Genomic DNA, 23667 nt, shown 5'->3' on the forward strand with positions numbered 1-23667 from the left:
AACTCATGGAATACTACAGGAAATGAGACCACATAATGATGTGGCACTAGTCTCTGCGGCATTAGGGACTTGCCAATACCTGGAGAAAGAATAAGACCCATGACATCACACATAGGGTTGCCACCTCATCCCTTTAAACCCAAACACATATTAATTACACAGGTTCTGAGTGTAATTTAATGCAGATAAGGCACTAAGTGAGTTTAACTACCATCTTAATCAGCCACAGAACCTGTATAACTAATATGTGTTTGGTTTTAAAGGGATGAGGAGGCAATCAGTCACACAACTGGACCAAAAACTCCTGGAGAAAAAGGTACCAAGAAATACTGATGTGAATGGATCTATGGTCATGGCAAAAAGTTATTACACCCCATGAAAACAATGGACTTTTTCAACATATTTGAAAAGGCAAACATGTCATCTTCAGTGTCTAGAGATAAAGGTGATATTCATGAAAAAACACATGGAAAATTAGCATTTCCGAGTGTGGCTCAGAGTTCATTTTCAGTAGCAAACGTGGTAACCCCAAGCCACACTTGGGATTACAATGTAGTGTAACTTGATGTCATCCCGCTGTGTCCTCCGGCATTCGTCTTCTGGGTTCCCTTCCCTGCGAGCATCGCGACACAGGTGGGCGGAACCAGCAGGAGATTTAAAAAAGGTAAAAACATGACATACAATACTGTTAGGGACCAGCCGGTGGTAGCCTCTAGCGGCCCACAGACCAGAATTCCCCAGGGCGCGGAATCTAAGTTCTGACTTGCTTGTTCACCAGAGTCCCTGATGGTGGGGATGGACTTGGAGCAAGCCGAGACCAGGTCGCGACCCCTGGGTGCAACCAGCTGTGGAAGAGGCACCTGTCGGTGGTACGCAGCAGGTGAGAGTCTGATGTGAGGAGGTAGAGTAAGCGAGGTCAGACAGGCTGGGTCGGTAACAGCGGAGCAGGTTGGTACAAAACAGCAGGCAGAAGAATAAACGGGACACGGTCCGGGTTTGGCAACAGGAGATCAAAAATGCAGGAGCAGGCAGGAGAATGGTCAGGCAAGCCAGGGGTCAGAGCAGGAGAAGTCAGCAGATCAGGATCAGGCAGGGTCAGCAGCAAAGTAAACTCACAGGAAAGACCACACGGCACATGAGCATTGCAAGAGCTGGGTTTAAATAGCCAGCCCAACTCCTGACAGGCACTCCTGGGTCCTAATGCTTGCCTGGTGCCGTCATTGGTGACAGGCGCATCTGGGTCCTAGTGCCCGCCTGCCTGTACGTTTTGTCAGGACTCTACGCATGTGCGCATTCGATCGCTGCAGCGATCTTCCCATTCCCTGACAAATACATTGTAATCTGTTAGCATTACATTACTGTTTCAAACCATTTCACATCAGTTTTGTCCCTAGTGCTTTGTCCTGTGCCCTGCCTGCACTTTTACCGTTCTTTCTGCCTGGAAACGTGAGAACGTTCATGGCATCCAAAAAGCATCCCTTTAGGTCAAAAGCGGTTTTAGACCAGCTAGAGGACAGTGATAGTGAATTAGAATCACTTGCAGAATTGAACGATAGTGATTTGTCGGGAAATCCGTCATCAGACACTGAAAGTGACAGCAGCGACAATTCTGCAACTGAGCTCAGTGATGTGCTACCTTGGTGCTGTATTTCAAATTTCAGTGTTTTTGGTTTAATTACATTATTGAATTACATTTTTTATTATTATTATATTATTTTTTTATAATTATTCATTATATTATACTTTATGATTTCTTGTTTCAAACTTTATCATACCCGGGATGCTTACTATATTCTTGTTTGGACAGATTTAAGTGAGTTATTCCTAAGAATTACAGGCCTACAATATAAAACAACAAATTTCCATGCAAAACAATGTACCGCTTTGACATTTAAAAATATTGTCATAATCAGACTGCCAGGGAGGTTGAGTACACCATTGGCTTTAGAATGGTATTGCCCCCTTCACCAGAAATTATTCCTTGTAGGTATTCTGCATAACTGTCCACCAGTCTCTAACATTGACCATCCCTCCATGCAAAATTCTTTCAGTTGCAAAATGTTTGTGGGTTTCCTTGCATGACCCACCTGTGTCAAATAATCCCACTGCATTCCAAGAGGATTCAAATCGAGGCTTTGTCTAGTCCAATCTATAATCCCCCCCCCCCCACCTTCTCCTATTTCTTTTGTGGATTTGCTCGTGTGCTTCAGTTCATTATCAAGTTGCTGTGTTGAAAATCCATTTCTGGCTCACCTCTAGCTGTCAGACACATGACCTCACAGTCTCATCAAGCACACTTTGATAGAATGTAGAATCCACAGGTGTCTCGAATGAATTCAAGCTATCCAGGCACTGAAACAGCAAAGTAAACCCAAACCATAACATTTCCACCAAAAGGCTTCAAAGTTGGTAGGAGGTTCTCCTGAAAGTATGTCCTTCTCTTGCCCCAAATGTGCCTACTCTTTATGTGGCCAAACAACTGTATCTTTGATTCATCAGTCTTTGACACATTGTTCCCTTGTCTTTGCCTATATGTTCAATGACAAATGTTCTTGCGCTAATGTTCTTTTTGAACAGAAAAGGCTTTTCCTGGCACATCTTCGTTACAGGATATATTTGTGTTTTCACTCTCTAACTGCAGGGTAAAAGAGAAGTATGGCTTTTCAAAAAAAAAACAAACATACTCACCTAGGTGGATGCAGCATCGGTCCAGTGTTGCATCTATTCCCCGCCACCTCTAAGACTGAGAGCTAAGCGATCAAACACCACTGATTGCTCCGTTCTTTGTCTTCAGTGAGCAAAGAGCTGGTGACTGTCAGTCACCACGCTCTGCTCTGCCCCTTCAGTGCTCATTGGAGTGCCATGCTGTGGAGGAGGTGGGAGTTGCTGACTCAGGCTTTCAGCAGCGCGCTGAGAGGCTGAACCAGCTGCTGGTCAGGCATCTGGGTGGAGCCTGACATAAAAGTCGGGATCCTGCCAGAGTCTGGACCGACTCAGTGATGTCAGCTTTAGCCTGCTGTCGGCTGAATACGGGTCACAGAAGTGCAGAACTAAATTCACTTCTATGACCCACAAGAGACGTATAACTAAAATAGTTTTTTTCACTTTTTCCCCAGTTTGTAAATGCTGAACACAGATCCTAATTGGAGTGCTGATTGCCACTTTAAACAAGCTGCTATCAGGCTTCAGCACTACTTGAAGCTTGTTGAAGGCCTGCTTGTAGGCAGGTTGACCACACTAGTTAGGTAGTGGCTGGCCAAAGCAGGGGAAGGGGTTAATCATTTTGCACTTCTTCCCAGGCATTTTTGACCCAGCCTACCCACCCTGTGATTTATACATAAGGGAGAAAGGATGGGTACCACTGGCTTGCTCCCACTCTTCTTGGCTGAAATGCTGTGACACTGTGAACTATGGACCCTGCAGTCCACTCAAAAGACACCGGTTTCCAGTAAACCACCACCTAATGGACTCTTTTTTAGTAATGGACTTACACCTCCTTAAGGTTTTCCTTGGCGGCCTAAAGAGTAGTTAGGTAAGGATGTATTGCTCTAGACTTGTATTCATATTGCTTGAAAGTTCTCATTAAGTTTTGCTGAGCTGTTTCCAGAGCCTGGTCTCAAGTTACTTTAAAGGGGTGCATGAAGGTTCCTGGCATAAAAAAGAACTTGGGTCAGTAGACGCACAAATGGAATATGAAGCTGGTGGATTACAAAGGGTTAACTCACCCTCAGGAGGGAAGCAGCTGCCATGGGTAACCAAGGACTGATGTAAAGATAATAGTAGCCTGTTGTGAAGCATGGTGCCTGGGCAAGGTGAGGTGTCCTCCAGTAGCGAGTGTAGCAATCGTGCACACAGAGATGGATGCGAACCTCCATTTTGGCAAAGGCCTCTATCTTGTATCATTCTCTACTCCAAATCCCCCCTCCCTCTCTGTTGAGGGGCACGTGGTCCCTGGATGCTGAGTTCAAAAAGGCATCAAGGCCCAGCGGGGGAGCTCCTGGTTATAAACCCCAATTAGCCTGGCCCCCCGTATGTCTGCGAGACTCTTGCTGGAAAAGGATCGTAAAGCCATAAACCAGTCCTTCACTGAGCTTCAAAGACATTCCATGTAGTCTTAAAACAGACTCACATTTAAAAATCCCCTTTTCCCCTATGATTTCTTGGAATATGAGAGACGTACATAAAAACCAGGCATATATTCAGACCGGTAACTTTAATACAAGTCGTCTGATATATTACACCCCCTAGCTGACCTCTACAGGACAGCAGAAAATGATATCTCCTTAACCGTCCCAGCAGGTATGTCATATTTCATATCTAGACGTTTGGCAGGTGATTCTGCATATTAATCTACTCGTGGATAGAATGTTATATGTATCCAGGGAAAGTTATTGCCCTGGTATCAACTTGGGATTTTGGTTCTAGCTGGGGCCTCCGCCCACAACTCCCTCCCAAATGAGGCAATTGGTTCTCTGCTTCAGGGAGACACCCTGCTGAGTTCCTAAAAAAGCTGTTATGCTTGGAGCTAAGTTAAGCTGAGTTGAGTTGAAGTTGAAGAAGCTCCCTATTAACATCGGAAATAACTTGGAAGGAGCAGCGGGGGTGGAGCCTAAACATGGCGGCGACGGAGAGCACGATGTGAGTGCTCTCCGATAACCTCCAAAACTGACCCTCCCGAGACCCTCATGGAGTGAAGCCCTACCTGCATGAGGAGGGCTCCAAGCGGGGAGAGACTGGCGCGTGGAAGGGAGAGGAGAGCGGGCACGGACCTCCAGAAGGTGATCTCGCTGCGGAGACTCCAGTGCAGCTGTCGGGTTGCCGGGGAGACGAAGCAGGGCGGTGTGAGCACGCTGCTCGCCGCAAGGCATCACCGGGAGGCAGAGACGCCGGCTCCCTGTCAGAGTGTCAGAGCGGCAGTGACATGTCGGCTCCCCCTGCGCTTCAGGACTGGAAATCCGTACGGCCAGTGGAGGAGTGAAGCTGGTAGGAGAAAGGGCCCAGCTGAGGAGGACCTTGGAGGGAAAGAGGAGGCTGGTTGGCGCTCTGATCGGATAAGGTGCTGCCGGCTTATAGTTGCCTGTACCCCCTGGCCGGCTGTTTGATCCTGGGTCAGGGAGACCCATAAATATCAGGAGATCTATTCTTCTTCCCCAAGACGATCCCCAAGGAGAGAGAAAGGAGGTGGAAAGAAAGAAATAAAGTATCGGATACCCGAGGAATCCCCCCCAGGACTGAGCAGCAGTGAAGGCCCTCCACACAAGCCTGGAATCACCGTCCTGAGAAGGGAAGGGTGAGTGAAAACTGTTGGGGGCTTATTGCGTGGTGATCCCCTGAGTGACATAGGCGACCAAGGGGTGAAAGAGGGGAGGATTCCCAGGGGTTAGAAGAGAAGAAGAAAGGAGGCCCAGGTGTCCTAGGAGAGTAAAGGATATAGGAAAAATTGCAAGGCTATCAAGACATATAGAGGATATGAAGAACAAAGGTCCCAAGGGAGCAGGGCCCAAAGGGGCCCAAACAGGAACAATAAAGAAATTTACATCATATGGAAATACTACGCCAGAAAGGGCCCAAGGTGCAAAGGGGGAAATGGACATTAGTTCAGGAAATAGCCCTAGATTATCATGGGGCATGAATAGCAGCGGTAGCCAACAAATAGTGGAGGGCTCGGGAAAAAAAGAATCTGAAGGTGAACTACAAATACCAAATAAGAAGGAGATGGCAGAAATGTTTCAAAATCTGGAAAAACCGATAAAACATGAAATGACAGCTATTCGAAATGATTTAGGACACCTTCTATCAAGAATGGAAGAAACGGAGGAGAAAGTTAAAATCCAGGCCCAGAATATAGATAATTTAAGGGAAAAAATAAGCCAATTAGAAAATAACCAGAAAAAAATGATCTTTAGGATGGAAGTTCAAGAAAATAAAGAAAGAAGGTGTAATCTTAGAATACGAGGAATCCCAGAGACTGCTAAAGGGGAAATACTATATGAACTAGTTAAAAAAATCCTAAACTCCATAAGAGATAAACCGGAATCTGACGGGATCGGTTTGGACGGAGTGTTTAGGGTAGGAAAGCTCAAACGGGCTACTGAGAAGGAAAGACCGAGGGACATAATTGCCCAGTTCCAAAATTTTGGGGTCAAAGACGGGGAAGGAGGAGAGGGAGAATTAAGTAGAAAATGACTTTTTTTTTTTTTTCTTCTCTCTTGCTTCCCCCTCTCGCCCCTGGTCTTCCCCCTCCGGATGTTGAGACCCGCTTGGAGGCTCTGGTTAAGGGAGGGAGGTAAAGAGTAAAGACTCTTGCTGAGTCTAGACGATAGAGAGAGGGAATCGGGGGGGTTGGAGGAGAGGTGAGCCGTACATAGGCGGAGCTGACGCCCCAAATTTTAAATCAATGGTGGAAATAGTTCCACAAATGATTTGTAGGCAGTTTATAGGCCTAAAAACGGGTAGGGAAAAAAGAAGAGAGGGTGAGAAGGGTGGTGGGGGGGGGGAGGGAGGGAGGGGGGAGGGGACGAGAGTTGGGTGGGAGGAAGGGAGGGAAGGAGGTATTGGGTCAATACTCTGCATGACAGAAGGGATAAAGAGGAAGAGGCAATCTGGAAGAGAGATGGAGTTAATTGGGAATGATGGAAGAAATACAGTTTATAACCTATAATGTGAACGGGCTGAGTTGTCCAGGGAAGAGATTTAGGTTGTTTAATGAGTTACATCATAGGGTTACGTCAGTGGTATTTTTACAGGAGACGCATTTTGAGATAGAGGCAAACGTGAAATTGAAATCCAAATACTATCCAACATGGTACTATGCAGATTCTCCAATTAAAAGAGCAAAAGGGGTTGCAATAGATTTGGCAAAGAATATGAGATTTGAGCTGGAGGATAGAAGAACCGACCCGGAGGGGAGGTTTTTATTCTTAAAAGGTAAACTTCAGGGGATTGAGTGTACTTTAGCCAATATATACTGCCCCAATAAAAACTCGGAGAAGTATATGAAGGGTCTGTTGAAAAAATTAATGGAATTTAAAAAAGGGCGCTTGATAGTAGCTGGAGACCTAAACTTTTGTATGGACCCACAAAAGGATAATACCTCTTCCGTGCAAAGAGAGGGGAGTAGGTCTCTGAGGGCTCTGAAAAAAGTGATGCATGAATACCAACTAGTGGATACCTGGAGAATAACGCATATGAAAGACAGAGACTATACCTTCTTCTCTAATGCACATGAGATATACTCGAGATTAGATTACATCTTAATAGACCATCAACTTATAGATCATCTGGTAAAAATTGACATAGAGACAAGGACGTTCTCGGATTATGCTCCGGTCATGATGAAGTTGGGATGGGGAAGAAAGTGGACTGGAGGATTAGGGTGGAGGTTAAATGAGGTTCTTCTTCTGGATGAGGATGTAGTTCAGAAAATCGAGAAAGAGATTAAGGTATACTTTAAGGAGAACGAAACAGAGGAAGTATTGATAGCTACAGTCTGGGAAAGTCACAAGGTATTCATAAGAGGAATCTTGATTGCGGCAGGAGCAAGGAAGAAAAAGGAAAGAAGAAAGAGGGTCAGTGGGCTCTTAAAAGAAATATTGGACTTGGAGCAGATCCATAAGAAGAAAATAACAAAAGATACGAGACAGAAGTTAATGGATAAAAAAGATGAGCTAGAGAGGTTGATGGATGAGGAGAAGAGAAGAGTATACAACAGGGTTTTGAACGAGAGATATAGATGGGGAGACAGACCAGGAAGATATCTAATGAGAGCTTTGAATAAAAAGAAAAATAGGAATTATATAGAAAAGATAAAAAGTTCAAAGGGGGAGTTGGTCCACTCAAATAAAGAGATTATTAAAGTGTTTACGGAGTATTACAAAAAGTTATATAATATTAGCCCCCAAGGCCCTCTAAAAGAAGCCCAAGAGGGAATTAATGAAAAAAAGATGACATACTTAAAAAATGTGGGATTACCAAAACTAAGTGAAGCACAGTTGAACTCCCTAGACGTAGAAATTTCCCAGGAAGAAATTAAAATAGCATTAAGAAGCACAGGAGGGGGAAAAAGTCCAGGTCCGGATGGCTATACAGTTAAGTACTATAAGAAATTTAGTGAAGTACTGTTACCCAAGCTGGAGAAATATATGAATGCTCTGGGAGGTGGGATGGAAGTGAGGAGAGAATCCCTACAGGCACATGTAGTACTTATTCACAAGGAGGGAAAAGACCCATCTCAGTGCTCCAGCTATAGACCTATCTCATTATTGAACACAGACACAAAACTGTATGCAAAGGTGTTAGCAAACAGGTTGAGAGATCTGATGCCTGAATGGATCCATGGAGACCAGGTGGGCTTTGTACCGGGGAGAGAAGGTAGAGATAACGGCTTGAGAACCCTGATGCTTATTCAGAAAAGTAGAAGAGGGAAAGCCCCGGTGGTGCTCTTGTCAATTGATGCGGAGAAGGCATTTGATAGAGTGGACTGGGGCTTTATGATGGACAATTTAAAAGTGCTGGGGATAGGTGATAGAATGCGAGAGTGGATAAGTAAATTATATAGGGAGCCTACTGCAATCATCACGGTAAATGGGGAGAGATCAGAACCCATTGGAATGTCTAATGGTACAAGACAGGGCTGTCCTCTGTCCCCTCTGCTATATGTATTGTCACTCGAACCTCTGTTGTCAATAATAAGAAATAGTGGATCGGTAAAGGGAATTCAGATAGAATCCATAGAACATAGAGTAGCGGCCTTTGCGGACGACTTATTGTTCTACGTGGGGAATCCCCGAATAACGCTCCCAAATATAATGAAGATTCTGAAGGAGTACGGTGAACTATCAAATTTAAAAATTAATCCAACGAAAACAGAGATCCTGAATATTAATATATCAAAGAATGAAAAAGAAAAACTACAAAAAGAATTCCCCTTTATATGGAGAGAAAAAGAGATAAAATACCTAGGAATAAAACTCACTGCCTCATCTAAGCATTTGTATAGATTAAACTATATCTCTTTGATAAATGAGATCAGGGAAGATTTAAAAAGACTAGAAGGAGGAAATCCATCCTGGATAGGACGTATAAACTTAGTCAAAATGGTAATTATGCCTAAAATACTGTATAGATTTCAAATGGTACCAATTAAAATTCCAGAAGCCTTCTTTAAGATAATGAAAAAAATGTTAACAAGATACATATGGAAGAATAAAAAACCTAGAATAGCATATGAAACATTGAGTAGGACTAAAGAGAAAGGGGGATTGGGTCTACCAGATGTCAAGAGATACTATAAAGCAGTGGTTTTAGCAAGAATATATGACTGGACATTTAACCATAAGGGGAAAAGTTGGGTAACAATTGAAAATGATCTTAGTGGCATTAGATTGAGTCAGATGATATGGGTTCCACCACAGTTCAGGGGAACTAAAGAAAGCACAAGTATCTACACTTTAAATGTTTTTAGGGTATGGAACAATTTACATAAAAATATGAAATGGGAATTTAATTCAATATTAATGCCTCTCACAAATACTGAGTACTTTCCCCCGGGAAAGAATAAGATATCAGGGAGATGGTTTAGAAAGGAGGATACCCAACTGAGAGATGTTTTGGTGGAGGGGGAATTGAGATCACTTAAAGAGTTAATAGAGAAGAAGGGAGACATTTTTATTAGAATAGATGAGTGGAAATATCATCAATTGAAAAGTTTTATTGGAAATCTACCGAAACCCTTGAGAATAAAACAGGAGTGGAATATGTTTGAAAGGTTGTTAGAGACACGAAGGGATGGGAAGCACGGTATTTCAAAAGTGTATAGAATACTCACAGAATTAGACACAAACACAAAGTTAATTTTTATGACAAAATGGGAAAGAGATATGGGAGTTGGGTTTGATGAAGATAGAAAGAGAAAGATGTTTAGATTGATACACGATAATGTTAGCATGAGAGAGGTTGAGGTTAATTATAAGTGTGTGACACGATGGCACATCACACCGAGTGTAGAGCACAAGATGAAAGGGGAAAATTCAAATAGGTGCTGGAGAGGAAGTGGAGAGATAGGCACGGTGTTTCACATATGGTGGGAATGTCCGAAAATCCAGGCTTTTTGGAAGACAATAGTCAAGTTGATTGAAGAAATAACTGAAATTGACATAGGGTTAGACCCAACGACGTGCCTCCTACACAATGTGGAGACATCTGTAAATAAATATAAAGATTCAGGTATTTGGTACTTCTTGAATGCGGCGAAAGGGTTGATACCCAAGTTTTGGCGGAAAGCTGAGGTACCGAAGGAGGTAGACTGGATTAACAGAGTAAACCAGATAGGTAGAATGGAAAGATCATATCATATGCAGGAAGATAGGATGAGAGTTTATTTCAGGAGATGGGAAAAGTGGGAAAGAGCAGGATTGAAAGAGAAGTATAGGAAAATATGAACTAGGATGTTAACAAAAAATTAATAAGCCTCAAGAGATTAGAATGGGCTAGAGTCTGCAGAGGGGGAGGAGGGGGGAAGAGGGGCGGGAAGGGGGGGTAGTGGGACGGGAAAGAAAAGAGTTTTTAGTAAGGGAAAGGTAGAAATGTTATAAATGTCTATTTGTATGAGATTTACTTTACCTTTTTGGGTTTTTGTATTAACATGAAAAATTTAATAAATATTTAAATTAAAAAAAAAAAAAAAAAAACATCGGAAATAACTTTGGGAGATAAGGCCCTTCTGCTCTGACACTTGAAAGCTGCTTAAACCAGGACTTTTGGCAAGTACTTTATCTCTCTAAGTTCCTTTCTGTTATCTCTTTGCTCTGTTATTGCTCTCTGTCTATTTATATATATATATTGGCTACATCTTTTCTGAAAATTTTTTTATTGCACCCATTTGACCTTTTAGTAATAAATCTTACTTTCTGAAAGTGTTGAACTGTTTCTAAAGCTCTTTAATGCAAACTAAGAACCCCTGTCACTGAAGAACGCTACTGTGTGTGTTTAAACCTCTATATACCCTGCTTGCGGTGACAGTGGTATATAGACGATTATTCAACCATCAGAGTGTTATTGCTGATATTGCCGAGTTTCCTCTTTCTCTGTACAAAAAGGAGGTGGTGGCAGTGTGAAGGGTTAATTGCGTAATTATTTGTTAAAGGTAGTTAGTAAGAGGCTATAAAATAAGTTACCGTATCACCCAGTAAATGGTCTCCATTCAGTAGCCAAAAAAGGCATGCAAAAAAAGGGGGGGTTGTGAAAAGAGATTCACAAAGAAAGCGGCTACATTATGAACAGAATGTGATACTCAGAAAAATTTCCAAAAATTATGCTTTATTACACATACAAATTTGACATATGGGCAATCGCCCTGGTTTACCATCACCTCAGTATGAGACAATACACACAGACCTAAAACCATATAAAATGACACCAAGACCGGTCTGAATGCATGTGCAACAAGGACAATGACTACACGAGTCTAAAGTCCCTGTAGCACTGGCGCATAGGTGAACACTTCCCAAAGGAGGTGTATAGAAAATTATACCATAGGTATACCATAAAACATGTTATAAATATGTAGACTATGCTACTACCAGATTGGTTATATCCCAAACAGGGAGTTTCAAAAAATATACCATGGATATAAGTATCACATGTATGCAATACAGCAAGCACAGTATGCGTCAAAAAGAACGCATGCCTCTAGGCCTATATAAGACAAGACATAAATGTCATATAAATGATGCAGTACATTCCTATGCCGGCACAAGTGGTTGGGGCCCATTCATCTGTGATATTACCAGCTGTTTCCTAGGGCTCTTGAATAAGAATATGCCCCATTTTTTACCAGGATGGAAGGATAGATGCATAAAGCAGCACACTGCTTGAAATGGTTTCTTCACCACTACATGTGGACTACACACCACTTTCTGTAAGAAAACCAAGACACATCCCAATAGATCTTCTGCCTGTTGAAATACATGTGGTATATCTTGTTTCCTATAATAAAGCACCATGATGTCCCCATCCTGTAGTGAAACAAACAATATGTGGAAAGTCACTGAAAGAGCTTACACTCTATATAGGATATATTAGTCATATAGGTCACATAGGACCATATATCTAGTGTCCTGCAACAGTCCACTCACCACCTGTGCAATGGATAATAGGAGAGGAAAGAATGTCCTTCATAGGTACTGCCATACAAGGCCAGGGGGGCCAAGGAACCACCGCTGACATCCGCCGATATACCGCGGGTTCCAGCCTCTTCTCGGCGCCTGTGCTGCCTAGACTTGCCTCATGGCATGTGAAAATGGCTTCCTCCTTGTAGGTCAGCATGCGTTCCACCTAATGCGCATGACCGGAAGTGACGTATCTGACGTATGACGTCAACGCGTTTCGCCGATGGACGTATCTCACTCAGCTTCGTCAGGACCTGTTGCAGGACACTAGATATATGGTCCTATGTGACCTATATGACCAATATATCCTATATAGAGTGTAAGCTCTTTCAGTGACTTTCCACATATTGTTTGTTTCACTACAGGATGGGGACATCATGGTGCTTTATATAGGAAACAAGATATACCACATGTATTTCAACAGGCAGAAGATCTATTGGGATGTGTCTTGGTTTTCTTACAGAAAGTGGTGTGTAGTCCACATGTAGTGGTGAAGAAACCATTTCAAGCAGTGTGCTGCTTTATGCATCTATCCTTCCATCCTGGTAAAAAATGGGGCATATTCTTATTCAAGAGCCCTAGGAAACAGCTGGTAATATCACAGATGAATGGGCCCCAACCACTTGTGCCGGCATAGGAATGTACTGCATCATTTATATGACATTTATGTCTTGTCTTATATAGGCCTAGAGGCATGCGTTCTTTTTGACGCATACTGTGCTTGCTGTATTGCATACATGTGATACTTATATCCATGGTATATTTTTTGAAACTCCCTGTTTGGGATATAACCAATCTGGTAGTAGCATAGTCTACATATTTATAACATGTTTTATGGTATACCTATGGTATAATTTTCTATACACCTCCTTTGGGAAGTGTTCACCTATGCGCCAGTGCTACAGGGACTTTAGACTCGTGTAGTCATTGTCCTTGTTGCACATGCATTCAGACCGGTCTTGGTGTCATTTTATATGGTTTTAGGTCTGTGTGTATTGTCTCAGACTGAGGTGATGGTAAACCAGGGCGATTGCCCATATGTCAAATTTGTATGTGTAATAAAGCATAATTTTTGGAAATTTTTCTGAGTATCACATTCTGTTCATAATGTAGCCGCTTTCTTTGTGAATCTCTTTTCACAACCCCCCCTTTTTTTAATTGCGTAATTAACCTGACCCAGTAACAATTGCTCTCAGGCTGCCGGTACACAGATTGTGGTCCATTAGCTGGAAAATCTTTGTACAGGGTGCAGCTGGGCATGGCATTGTTACGCACGTGACAGTGCGGTTTTAGATTGGCTTGTCCTTTGGTCACGAATTTGGTGAGAAGGGCTGGGGTCTGACGCCACGATCGTCACAGCGAGGTGGTCAGGGCTTTAACTTGATCCTTAGAGGTCGGTTTCCTGTAATAACCAGAACTGAATCCACGTCAGAGACACTGTGGTAAAGGAAAAGAAGGAGTTAATTAAGTGCATGCATGAGATCCGCACAGGTGCACAGCGGGACCCCATTCTGTCACTGAGAGTGAGGTGGCAGAGGTACGCTGAATGGGTTGGAAAGGGCATAGGCTCAGCTGTGTCCCTGTCAGGGCAGGAGCTGAGGAACGGACAGGCAGGCCTAACAATGTAACGCACTGGCTGACGACAACCACCACCCACAGACCGAAGTCCCTCAGGGCGCGGAGTCTAAGTCCCAGGCTGCCCTTCACCAGGGCCCCTGATGGTGGGGATGGACTTGACACAGCCAGGAACCAGGTCGCGGCCCCCGAGACACCTCAGCTGCGGTAATGGCCGCCGCCAATGGCGTGTAGCTGGTGGAAGAGACAAAAGAGTAGTCAGACAAGCCGGGTCAACAACAACAGGACAAAACAGTACAGGACAGCAGACGAGAATCACAGGTCACGAGCCGGGTTCAGCAACAGAGGGTCAGATCAAAGGAGAATACAAAGAATAGTCGAGTCACAAGCCGAATCAGATACCAGGAGAGTCACGAGAGTCAGAACAGAGTAATAGCAACACAAAGACACAAGTGCAAAGAGCATGTGCGGGCCACAGGCTTATATGTCATCAGCCACACCCCTCTGGAGGATGGACCACAGAGACCTGAAGGCATAAAAGGATTCCCACCATGCACAGCAGAATCCAAGATGGACGCCAGCACATGGAGTAACATAACCTCAGGGAAAAGGTAGGACCTTGACAGTCCCTCCTAAATGTAACAGTTCACAGTCAAGGTGTGCAGTGCCATGGGACAGCATGTTTTACTGGAACTTGGCTTAGATAATCACTGAACACGGTGTACGGCTGATCTCTAAGTCGAAGTTAAGGTTGATTTCACTTGAATCTGGCCTCCGTCTGGTCCCAGCAATTGATGAGTGTGCGCATGGAAAAGATACCCAATGTGCAGAGCGTGTGACCCATGCCCACAACCTGACATCGTCCAGACCTTCCTTAGACTTACAACTTGGTGTAGTCGGCAAGGATACTCTGCCCCAGCCCACATGCTAAGGCCTGCTAGCAGCTCGTTTGAAGTGGTGGTCAGCACTTCCATTAAGGTCTGTGTTCAACATTTAGAAACTAGAGCTGAAGGGGGCTTTAAAGGCTCAGAGAAAGCTGCTCGAAGGTTGCCAAAAGTTTTGAAAAAGCTTGTTGAAGGCCATGTTAAACAGGCCTTAAAGCAGTAGTAAAGTCTGCTTTGTGATTTTTACCTACAGGTAAGCCTGTATTGTAGGTAAAATTAATATCTCCTAAATGTGTACCATTTAGGCGATATTCTGTACCGGTGCATTCCCGTGCTGCTCCTTCAGAGTGCTGTGCCGTGACCGATAACTTCATCACAGGCTCGGCTATTCAAGATGCCGGAGCTCGCAAACCGAAAAGAAGAACGAATGCAGATTGAAGCCCTGTCAACTGTAACAGCGAACTTCTGGAGGGTTTCATTCTAAGGTACGTATTTTTGCAGGGGTTTTTTTTTTTTTTTTCCTCTTTAATGCCGCGGTTTACCGCCACTTTAATCACACAGCTCCTCAGTCATACGTGCAGCTCAACAATATATTCATAAAGTCGTGAGGAACTGAAATCACAACACTCTTCAAGTGATGGTTTAGGGATTAGACAGAGGTTAAAGCATACATTTATGGGTAGCAGAAAAAGTTAGCACTCTATTTTTTTTTTTTTGTCGTACTTCTGTTTTAAAAACATATTAATAAATATTTTATTTTTTTAAACTGCTCGTGTGGTGTTCTTTTTTGGGTATGGTTAACAAATACCACTTACAATAAATACATTATCACTGTGTTGGTGTCACTGGGGATGTCAGTGACACCAAGTAAGTTCCCCCAGTGTCAGAATGCCCGCCACAGTCCCACTCTCTTTGTGGGGAAAAAAGGGTGTAAATTTCATTTGGGTGCAGCGTTGCATGACTGCGCAATTGTCAGTTAAAATAATGCAGCGCCGTAACGTAAAAAATGGCCTGGTCGTGGGGGGGGGGGGGGGGGTAAGTCCTCTGGAGGGCAAGTGGGTAAAAAGTAAGTAAAGTAAGTATACCACATTGAAATTGTTGTTTTTTTTCAGCAAATGTCAATCCTTGATTAAAAAAATACATACAGATAAAGATGATATACTTCAACAAATGACCATTTTCAATAGCTAAATGAACAAAAGCATAGATTTGTTACAGTAAGTGCACCCCTACATTTACCACCACTTCAATTCCATGAAGCTAGAATCTGGTGTTCCCGAACCTTTTTAGGGAGTATGCATGTAGAACCCATGTGATAGAAATAGACTAGGTTAAAAGGGGTTGGTTAAATAAAATGGTGACAGAAGCAGAAGCTAGATTATACTAGGCTAGAGCTCTGTTTTTGTTAGGAGAGGAATCCCCATGTGCGCAGACGCATGAATGTAAGGAACTCTGCCCGTGGTTAGACGTGCGCAAGCAGGTGTGTGTGGAAACGCGAATTTGCATTGCTGCCACAACGACTAAACTGCACTATTGCAGCCTGTCAGTGCCATTTGGTCTATTGTGTTCCTGATACCAGTTATTGATATTCTGTTATTGACCTGCTCTGTCCTTGACTCTGCTCTGATTGCTACCTGTACCGATCATTGGCCTGTGTCTGGATTACGTCTCTCCCTGCTCCTCCTGTCATACACCATCTGCTGTTACCGACCCTGGCTTGATTTCTGACTATACTCCTGCCTGCTGCCTTGTACCTCAGCTGCTCGCTGGTTGCAAAATTGGACTGTCTGATCCTGCTCTGTACCTGCCATTCAGCCGTCTCTGCCATCCTGCCATGTCCGCTTCAGTTCCAGCTCATCTGCCATTCCCTCCAGTTCTGGGACTCTGCTCTTCTGACGGCATAGCAGAAGCAACCAGCAAGAGACTATCAGGCACTCGTGCCACCCCGTGCTCTGGAGTTCCCTGTCACCAAGCCAGGGACTCCTGAACCGGGGCTGTAAGAGAAGACTTCATCCAGCACGTCAGGCTCCTCCACCAGGTTCGTTACAGTTTCTCAACCTTTTAATCTCAGTGGGAACCGCTAAAATTATTTTCAGGTCTCAGAAAACCCTTACTAAACCTAGTTCACCCTGGGTTAAAAGAGAAAATGCCTCTTACACTGGTGATCAGTAGGAAGAATGCAACCCTACAGTGTTGCTTTGAATACCACCCTTAAAGACAGACAAAAATATCATCAGTGTCATGCCGCTGGTTCTGCCAAGTGGTATTGGATTTGGAACTATACAGGCACCCTCAGATGTGAAGTCACAGCTAAAGGAACCCCTACTGTAACTCCCTCCTCACTGGCCTACTTCACCGCAGGCTATCCACACTTCAGTCTATCATGAATACTGCGGCCAGACTCATCCACCTTACTAACCATTCCGTATCTGCCACCCCTCTCTGCCAATCCCTCCACTGACTTTCAATTGCCCAACGGATAAAATTCAAAACGCTAGCACTAACGTATAAAGCCGTTCATAACACTGCCCCAAACTACATCACCGATCTTGTCTCCAAATATCACCCAAACTGTACTCTCCACTCCTCACAAGACCTCCTACTCTCTAGCTCCCTTGTCTCCTCCTCCCATGCTCGTCTCCAGGACTTCTCCAGGGCTTCCCCCATCCTCTGCAACTCCCTACCCCAATCCATCAGACTATCACCTACTCTGCTCACCTTTAGGCGCACTCTGAATACCTATCTCTTCAGGGAAGACTACCCCGCCCTCATCTAATACTGAACTCCTCTACTCTTCCAACCACTCCATCCCCCACAGCTATTTCCTCCTGTACCACTATCCCCTCCCTCCTAGATTGTAAGCTCCAAGGAGCAGGGCCCTCAAACCCCTCTTGTATTGAATTGTATTGTTACTGTACTGTCTCGTGTATTGTCTCCCACTATAATGTAAAGCGCTGAGCAAACTGTCGGCGCTATATAAATCCTGTATAATAATAATAATAACACAGGTCTGCGACTAAAAAGCTGTTTGATTATTTTCATCTAATTTCCATGTATTTTGGTGTGCTGAAAACAAATAAAATATTGAAAAAACTCATAGACGTCATGATTTGCCACAAAATGCAAAATTTTCTTCAAATTTATCAAATTTTTTAAATTTTTTGTATTTTTTTTATATTATGGGTTTTTAACCAAATTTAAAGTCCAAATTACTATTAATTAATTCACATAAGTGCATTTAAGATATAAAATGCCAAAAAAAACCTTAAAGGGGTTGTCCGAGTTATGAAAAAAAAATATAGCACTGTAAATCTGATGGTCAGCAATATACGTATACATAAGCTTAGCAAGTTTTAGGGAAAAAAATTCTATTTCCTCATTTCCCCAGTTCTCTTCTGGCCCTTTGTTGTTATTTGCAGGTAAACAATCTCTGCCCCTCCACCCCTGCAAAGGGGGTGAATACAAGTGCTGCTCTGAGTGACATGTCTGACTACTGGGATACTAATGGGATGCAGACATAGCAACCTCTGGAGGAACTCTAGCATTTCACGGAACCTAGGTTGAGATTGGCCGCTCTACACTCTTAGTAAGACTGTGACATAAAATTTTTTGCAAAAAACATCAAATATAGATATCACTATATTGACACACATTTGTAAATTTAGTGGCATTTTGCCAAATGCAAAGCCAAACTTTCACTGAGAATGGCTGGGCTAGAGTATACCCTTGTATGAAGAAACAAGTTTTAAAATCATGTTCAAATATTTGAATGGTCAATAAATGTGAATTGACATGAAGAAAGAAATCCCACCTAAGTTGAGGAACATTGCAACTCTAATAGTACAAAAGAGTGCAAAAGCTATTGACACAAGCTAAGGAGCAATGAACTAGACCAGAGGAAGGAAGGAATGTCAAAGTTTAATAATGACACTCCTGAATTAATTAAAAGGAAGGAACTGTATTGCAGAGAAAATGTGTTGGCTATAACTGAGCAATGCCATTATTCCAAGGTGATATCTGATATTTACTACATTTTTATCAAACTGTATGTTTCGATGAAAGTGAAAAGCAGAGTTACATTCGGTTAGAAACTCAATATGTGTATTAATTTGCGATTTGCAGGCAGCTTGTAGTGGCAAAAAATTCCATGTACTGAAAAACTGCACACGTATAAAGTTTAGTTTATACTCTCCAAGACACGCTGCACAAAAAAGCTATTCGCAACTATGAGACTATAATGCCTCCTACTGGTGTAACTTGGATTTCAAGTGCTGTGTATAATTGTATGTGTTAAATACGCTCTATTGCAAAAGTATTGGAACGCCTGCCTTTACACGCACATGAACTTTATCCGCATCCCAGTCTTCGTCCATAAGGTTCAACATTGAGTTGGCCCACCCTTTGCAGCTATAACAGCTTCAACTCTTCTGGGAAGGCTGTCCACAAGGATTAGGAGTGTGTCTATGGGAATGTTTGACCATTCTTTCAGAAGCGCATTTGTGAGGTGTTCTGTCGGGTTGAGATCAAGACTTTGTGCAGGCCAGTCAAGTTCCTCCACCCAAAACTCACTCATCCATGGCTTTATGGACCTTGCTTTGTGCACTGGTGCGCAGTCATGTTGGAACAGGAAGGGGCCATCCCTAAACTATTCCCACAAAGTTGAGAGCATGAAATTGTATATAACCGGATACTAACATTTATAGGTAAAGTTGATCTAGGGAATATCGGATTGCCTCTCAGGGGATCAGGAAGGAGTTGTTTTTCATGAAGGAGCAAATTGGATCATGCTTTGCTGAGTTTTTTTGCCTTCCTCTGGATCAACTGTGGGTATAGGATTATAACTTTTTTTTATTTTAATGGTTGAACTGGATGGACTTTTGTCTTTTTTCATCCAGACTATGTAACTATGTAAGTGTACAACGACTGCACAGAATCTACCCAGAGATCCACTGACTGTCCCCCGCTGTCATACATGTGAAGGCACTTGTTTTCATATGTTCTGGGCCTGTCCTAGTGGGGATGTAAATGCCTTCAACAGCTGTCCCTCTCACTCTCCCCTGAGCTTGCATTATTGGGTATACAGGATGATGAGGCCTTGCTATACTAAATTTTCTCTTACCAGTTGTACTATGCAAAAAAGGAGATACTGTGTAATTGGACCTCCCCTACCCCTTGGTGGCCTTGTGGGAAGCTTCCATTAACGCAGTGTTACCTATGTACAAATTGACATACTGTATATTAATAGGGGTTGTCCTGGAAAGTATGATAAAGTTTGGGAACCGTGGATGGCACAATAAACAGGTTATCTTGTTATTGTTTTCTTTAAATTGGTTGCAGTGACCTTGCCAGTGTAATTTATACCTTTTCCGGGAGTTTTCTCCCCCCCCCTCCTTCTTTATGTGAATCCTGTCCTTTCTGCATTTGAATGGTTGCACTGCCTTGATTTGTAGCTCCTGTTACATGTGCTTAGATACTGTTGTAGCTCTGTACTGCCTTGTACTGTTTTGTATGATGCCATTATTTCAATAAACAATGATCCTGGATGTTAAAAAATTCAAAACAAAAATTGAAATAAAAATGTAAATCATTACATACTGTCACCAGCCATACGCTGACACTATACACTGCACTGGTGGCAGTATGTAAAAGAACATAGTGAAAAAAAAACAAATTTTATTTAACTTCATCATTTTCAAAAAAAATTGTGACAAAAAACAACTTAAAAAAACTTGTCATGCCTATTGCTATTAGATATCTTGGACTGTCTAATTTCCAAAAAGTGTTCATTTGGGAAGGGGGGGGGCATTTGTACTGTTCTGGCATATTAGGGCCTCAAGAAATGAGAGGCAGTCAGTACATTAGGACTGATCAATTTTCAAATATATAAATTACAGTTTGTAGACACTATAACTTTCACACAGGCTAAATAGTACAAACAGATTTGGGTTATTTTTTTACCAAAGAAATGTAGCAGACTACATTCATGGGTAAATTTATGAAGAAAAATTATGTTTGCAAAATGTTTTAACAGAAAGAAAAACTTGTTTGTTTCAAAATTTTCAGCATGTTTTCATTTACAGTTGCAAGAAAAAGTATGTGAACCCCTTGGGATTACGTGGAGTTTTGCATGAATTGGGCATAAAATGTGCTCTGAACGTCATCTAAGTCACAACAATAGAAGAACACAGTCTGCTGAACATAATACTACACAAACATTAGATGTTGCCATGGTTTAATTGCACATGGACAGATGGTCGTATGTTTTCCTGCAAAATGTCTTGATAAACTCTGAAATTAATTTTCCCATCAATGACAACAATCCGTCCAGGCCCTAAGGCAGCAAAGCAGCCCCAAACCATGATGCTCCCTCCGCCATGTTTTACAGTGGGGATGAGGTTTTGATGTTGGTGTGCTGTGCCTTTTTTCTCCACACATAGTGTTGTGTGTTCTTCCCAAACAACTCAATCTTGGTTTCATCTGTCCACAGTATAGTTTGCCAGTAGTGCTGTGGAACATCCAGGTGCTCTTTTGCAAACTTCAATTGTGCTGCAATATTCTTTTTGGACAGCAATGGCTTCCTCCGTGGTGTCCTCCCATGTACTCCATTCTTGTTTAATGTTTTCCTTATTGTAGATGTGTCAACAAAAATGTTAGCATGTGCCAGAGATTTCTGTAGGTCTTTAGCTGACACTCTGGGATTCTTCTTTACCTCATGCAGCATTCTGCTCTGTGTTCTTGCAGTCATTTTTACAGGACGACCGCCTAGGGAGAGTAGCAACAGTGCTAAACTTTCTCCATTTGTAGACAGTCTGTCTTACCGTGGACACATGAACATCAAGGCTTTTGGAGATACTTTTGTAACCCTTTCCAGCTTCATGCAAGTCAACAATTCTTGATCGTAGGTCTTCTGAGAGCTCTTTTCTGCGAGGCATGGTTCACATCAGACAGTGCTTCTTGAAACCAGTAAACCCAAAACAGGTGTGTGTTTTTTAAGGGCAGGACAGCTGTCAGCAACACATCCAATATCATCACACTGATTGGAGTCAAGGTTGGCTCACTCCTGGCTCCAATTAGCTCTGGGAGAAGTCATTAAGCTAGGGCCTCACATACTTTTTGCTCCCTGCACTGTGAATGTTTACATGTTATGTGCAATTAAACCATGGCAACATCCAATGTTTGTGTAGTATTATGTTCAGCAGACTGTGTTCTTCTATTGTTGTGACTTAGATGACGTTCAGAGCACATTTTATGCCCAATTCATGCAAAACTCCACGTAATCCCAAGGGGTTCACATACTTTTTCTTGCAACTGTATATAGCAAAATATAAAAAACCCAGTGGTGATTAAAGGATAAGTTCACCTTTTAACAAAAAATAATAAACATATTTTTTTCAGATAAAAAATGTGCATTTACTATTTTTTGTTTTAGGAGCCTGGAAAGCATTTCACCTGCAATCAGCAGACCACTGGTGCCATGCAGGTCTCCTGCAGACTCATATGGGCAAGCAGTTTTACACTGACAGGAAGAATCAATGAACTACCACAGTTCTCAACAGCTCCATGGTAGTACATTGAGAACTAAACGTAGACTACTGCAAAGGATGTCGGTACTTGCAGTTCATTGATTCACAAGGATCTGGGAGCACAGACACGTTCTATTTCAATTATTGTAGCGAGTACAGGGAGACGATCCCTGGCTTGCTGCCACAAGGAGAGAGGGGGGATCGGGGGGAGAGGGGTCTGAGGCTGAACATGTTACACCCACAATATAGGTGTAACATTTTCAGAAAGGTGAACTTCTCCTTTAAATACCACCAAAATATTTGTGTGAAAAAAATTATATAAACACCCTTCAGTCTTGAAGCCATTCCAGTCTATTCCCATGTCATTCCAACCTTTGGAATTGCAATGCATAGGTGTAAGTCATAGTCTGTTTGACATTAATGTGTTACTAATCCCCCAACAGTAAAATCAGCCTGTATAGGCAGTAAAGCATGCTTGTTATACTCACTATGGAACCTAAGGGGTTAATCCTCGGCATTGTGTAAAAAGGCTGTTTGATCCTTTTTACTCTATTTCTCCCCTTTTTCAAGCGACCATCACTTATCTCCAGACTGAACCATAGGCATGCACATGCTCAGTTTGATGTGTATTGCTAGATAGGTTTTTTTTTTTCTTGGGAGAGTGCATGTGATCAGTACAGGGCCAATCAGCACTGGTCAGACAGAGGTCAGGGGTTTTGCATCCTCCTAGAGCAGAAAGAAAACCCCTCCTACAAGCCTTAGCTAGGGCTGGGCTGGACACAGATAGAAGCCACAAGACTACTCTAACTGCTAATGAGAAAAGGTATTTAGCAGTTTATATTTACTAAAATAATTGCACTTCCATGTTCTGTGTACTGTGGGAGAGCAGATATAGTGAGTGCAGGGTCCTGGGTTTAGTAACACTTTAAAGTGGTTGCAAACCTGAAACATGAAATATGAACAAAGAATATCCCTCTATGAAGTGTCTCAATCAAGTTCACGAAGTATAATTTTTCTCTGCTGCCTCATTCCTATCAGCATGAGTCACTTCTGACAAGTTATCCTGACACCAAGAGAAAAATGCTAACAGGGGAGGGCACAGACTGTGACTGGCAGCCTCAGCTCTGTTCCTGTGTGCTGTGTGGAGTGGGGTGTGTGCCTTCCCTCCAATCAGCTTTCCCCACAGTGTAACTTCAGCTCCCCGCCCCATGATTTTCATTGCTGAGAAATCCTGTATAAATTCTGCTCTTTGAATGAATGTAGGGGAAAGACAGCTCAGATAAACAGGTACAACTTAAGTAGGATGATTTGTTCCATCTCTGTGTATCACCTGAGGCCAGTCACTTCACTGGGTATAGGTAAGGGTTTGCAACTACTTTAAGGCAGAGGCCAGTCAGAGACTCCAGTTCACACAAATCTCATCTTCTGCCATGAGTAACAGGAAAGAGACCAGAGATAAAAAGGTTCCAGGAGATTGTGCCCTAGAAATGAGTAGGAATTTGTTTCTGATATGAACCT

The sequence above is a fragment of the Staurois parvus genome, unplaced genomic scaffold (assembly GCF_062004578.1).
Source record: "Staurois parvus isolate SC_StPar_1 unplaced genomic scaffold, SC_StPar_1.0 ptg000049l, whole genome shotgun sequence".
NCBI lineage: Eukaryota > Metazoa > Chordata > Amphibia > Anura > Ranidae > Staurois > Staurois parvus.